The sequence below is a fragment of the Dendroctonus ponderosae genome, unplaced genomic scaffold, assembly GCF_020466585.1.
Source record: "Dendroctonus ponderosae isolate FM_Combo_2020 unplaced genomic scaffold, Dpon_F_20191213v2 Dpon_F_20191213_7, whole genome shotgun sequence".
In the NCBI taxonomy this organism is placed as follows: Eukaryota; Metazoa; Arthropoda; class Insecta; order Coleoptera; family Curculionidae; genus Dendroctonus; species Dendroctonus ponderosae.
The window spans coordinates 7356057-7360509 of NW_026018916.1; positions in this window are offsets into that span (position 1 = coordinate 7356057).

Below are 4453 nucleotides of genomic sequence, written 5' to 3' on the forward strand. Positions count from 1 at the left end.
CCATGCTTAAAGCAATTTGCAATGGTTTTTCGGCTAACTTTTTTCCAAGCTCTATGAATGAAATTGACTGCATCTAAGAGATTTATAGAAAATGTATCATTTTTTTGGATCGCCTCTAACGTTTTCATAAGAAGAATTTTTCACCAGCAGACTCTCCAACAATTTTTCCGCTACTGATATTATGCCTCTTCTTGAAAGGCTCTTCCCAACTTTTGGAACAAGCAAACTATTTGTTTTTGATTTTTCACTAGCATTTTCTTGCAAAACACTGCCACTTATGAGAACGTTTTCTTGTCGTTTTTGAGTAAACCACTTAATAAGTCCCTTGTCAACCTTTTCATGTGCAGATAATTTTAACTTCCTACATCTAACATTTGTTTAGTCATACACTTATAGAATGTTTTCTCTGTTTTTTCATATTGTTGCAACAGTAGACTTTCCAAGTGCTGATTCCTTACGAATGTCACTTACTTGCTTTACTCCACTTCTTATTTTGTTAATAATCTCGTACTTTTCATTTAGTGAAAAAGTTTTGCGTTTTTGTTTTTCCATTCTAAAACGATTTACATACATAACGCGGCAAAAAACAAGTCACTGCCTGTCTCTCGCTCTCACTAATATAAACAACTCCGCACGATTGGTGTTGCTGAGCGTGGAAGTTAGTTATAAACGGAAAGTGAATATACAACTAAGCTAAAAAGTGATCGTTATATCCGTAAGTTCTTAATAAACGGGTTCGTTATAACCAGTAAAAAAATACGTTGGTCCTTATGGACGACGTTTCAATTAAAGGAAAAAAGTTCGTTTTAACCGAAAGTTCCCTATAACCGGGTTCATTATAAGCGGATTTTACTGTATTTCTTTGTTGTTTGTTCCTAAAGTTGGAAAACAAACCTTAGGAAAGCTTCTCTAAGGGCACGTATCTTTGAATTAAGAGTGAAAGATTCAGGTTCTTTCAAGAAGTGTTATTGATCAGAGATACTTGTACCTACTTGAAATAATAACTATATAGAAGTGCATTTGAAGAGAAGAAACATAAATTTGCTAAAAACAAAAATCAAAGTATATATTCTTTCAAAAGAGAAATTCGATTTAAAAGCTTGTTTTCCCACGGGTCCGGGTTCCTCCGTCATTTTATTGATTATTTATATGTTGATTGTCAAGCCAACTGCATACTGAATTTTTCAATTCACACATTATTTCTTTAAAGTTCGTCAACCAATCGACGACCCCTTTGTCAGGTATTTTAAGTCATGGCGGACCCATATTTGGTATTTTAAATCAAACATCTTGCTGAATTACATCACCGAAAAGAACAACAACCCATGCCCTCAACCGTTCTACCTGCGATGTGAACCATGAAAATCAAAGACATAGCTCCAATTTGCCTCTCGACAACGATGACGGATTAGTGGAGAAGTTCAGCGATTTTTGTTTAATACTCTGTTGATTTCACTTATTAAAGAGAATCGTGATACGTGTAAAATAGTTAGGATGACTATGAGTTATTGCTATTGGGGAGTAGACTTTAAAGAAAATCTGCAATAGCAACAACTATGGAATAATAAATTATAACAATTTCTCATTCTTCATAGCGTCATCTCTTCATAGCATGTAAGTTATGAACTATATAAGTGCATTTAAATAGATGTTAAATGTTAGAGCTTAAGTGTTGTGCCTACCATTCATTCAGTAAGTTTTTTGAATAATACTTGGCATTTTTCTTCCTGTATTAAATTGGTTTTCAAATAAGCTCTGCTAGATAACTGAAAGAAAACAGCTTTGTGCAATTGAGCTTAGTTTTGTTCAGTGTGGAAGTTCGGTTTAACCACTTAGGCCAAAACTTATGTTCCTTATTCCTGTAAATTTTGTTCTGTTATACACATGAACGAACTTTCGTTATAACCTACAGAACTTCCTCCATTGACTCTAAATTCCAGCTTTCGTCGACTCCGTCCATGATTGTAATCCAAATGTGTGTAAACTTTTATAAAATCGACCTGCTCTATCGAAAACAAGGCTTTTCTGTCAATAAAACGCTCTTTTTTGTTTCGGTCGTGTTTCGTCTGACTCTTGGCCTGACTGAGAATTTTAAGCTTTTAATATTTATTTAACAAGATGTTATTGGTTTTTGAGCCGGCTCAAATGGGTTAAGTGTTCTTGTGCGGCTCGGCCTCTAGCCGCTTTATTGAAAGGAAGACATACAATTAGTAATTTAAATAAAACCGTTGATTAGTCTAAGTGGAACGATTTGTTAGCCTCGGTTAAGGGATTATGATAATTTCGAGCAGGCCAATAGCTATTTAGACCCAGTTTCAGTTGTAAAGTTCAATATATTCTTGATGAAAAAAACAGCTTCCTTTCAAAGAGCGGTGATTAGGCACTATTGCAAACGATAAGTGAAGTACTCTAGTCAAGGTTAGATGTAATTCAATTCTAGATTAGCAGTTCATGTGTTCAAGAAATATTGGGATTCTCATTTATCTGCAAGGGAATGGATCGTTTGAATTACTTCACTACGTATATCGTAATAAACAAACCAACTTGTATATATTTATAACAATCAACTAAACATTTACAACTAGATATTGCCAAGTTATATTATGAAAGCTAACATTCAAGAACTAAAACGAATTTATTATTAATTGTGATTGTGTCTTATTGGTTTGTACTGTAATTAATCACAGCTTGGCTACTTTAGAACATTACTAAATGAGTTTTAGTGTACGCAACGAGAGGAAGCAAGAAACATACAGTTCTTTCAACAAGCTAATATTAAAAAAATGCTTTTTTAAAGACATTTTCCTTTTTTTATGCAAGTTATGTCTGTTTGAATTTAAAATGTCGCCAAAATACCAGAATTTCTCCAAATAGTCATTTCATTAGCTCAAAAAAAAAGACGAAAAGCGTCGGACTAGAGATGTTGGTTTTCTAAAAAGTACCAGAGTCCATTCGTATGCCGCAGTATAAAACATAAATGACATTTTAACCGATGTTAGATCAAAGCAAAATCGGAAAACAAGCTCGAAATAATCGTAACCCCATTTTCCAGACAATATTTCGCCAATCAAGTGTAGAAATTCGCGTGAAAGCCACGCAAAAAAATATGGAATCTGTCCTTTTAATTAATAACGGACTATTAACACACATTAAGAAAATTGTTAAATATTGGAAAGTAGCAAGTGGGTCGGCGGCATTCGCGTTACAGAACAATGTTTGTCTAACGCCGTGTCGCCACCACCGCCAAGCTTAATAAAAGTAGGTGTAACGCTGTAACGCACCGAGATCGGTTTGCTCGGACCGATTCTCACGGATCGTATTGATTTTAAAAAGTAAAGGAGGCGGCTTGCTTAAAGTTTACAAATGTTCATCCATGTAGTTTATGTTTCTTCAAAATATAGCAAAGGCGTAAACAATTTTATTGTCTATTCTCACATCTTTATGTCTGCTTGTACACCTTAGCGCTAATAAACGAAAGACAATAAGAGCCGAAACCCACATATGAACATCTTTCATAATAGGTTTGTCTTATAAGCCATGTTGTTCTACTAAGAACACAATTGTCTTCAATTAATAGAATGTTGTTACATTCAGTTGACACATTTGCTGATGAAAATATGATTGATATTATTTAGTTTAGCATAACTGATTAATCACGCAGTCTAATTTTAATATAAAATTGTGCCAATTCTTCCATGCTTTATTTTATTTTGTGTTATATTTGGTTGTAGAAACATTCTTTGCATGAGGTTTACAGCTTAGAATAATTTGAAGGTCCTAACGACTACAAAATGGCAGAATTCTCTTAGTAAAATCGCCACCAAAAACCACTGGAATCGGAGAATGTTGCGACTAGGCCTGGGTAACACTGTGTTGAGTTGCGCTATTGAGTTGGTGCTGCTCTGAGTTACCGGTTAATGAGTATATAATTCACTTTATTAAAACGAGATCCGAGACTGGAATTTTCACATCTAAAAAAAGGTTATCAACATTTTTTCCGAGTACGTTTTTTCAACGTTTTACGACTTTCTTCAAACAACTAAAAAACGTCATATGGTTAGGGATGATTCGATACAAGTAAATACAAGTAGGTATTCAATACTTTTGTTTCGATACCGAGTACTTTGGTAATTGAATCGTTCTTTCGATACCAATACTTGGTATCGAAATAAAGTACTCGTATCGAATCGATGTATCGCATGGTCGTAAATAATCAAATTATCAAAACTGTAAACCTACTTTCACAGTCAAGACTGTTGTCAATCGTCTTAACTGAACTGAAAATACTGAAAATTGATAAACATCATTAAACGTGAGTTATTACGACTAGATCAATTAGATCAATTAGATCAATATGCGTTATGACAATCTTACGTGAAGTGCCTCCTCTTAGATAGCGATTATTCGATACAAGTAAATACAAGTAGTACTTCCATTTTTTTGATTTCGACAC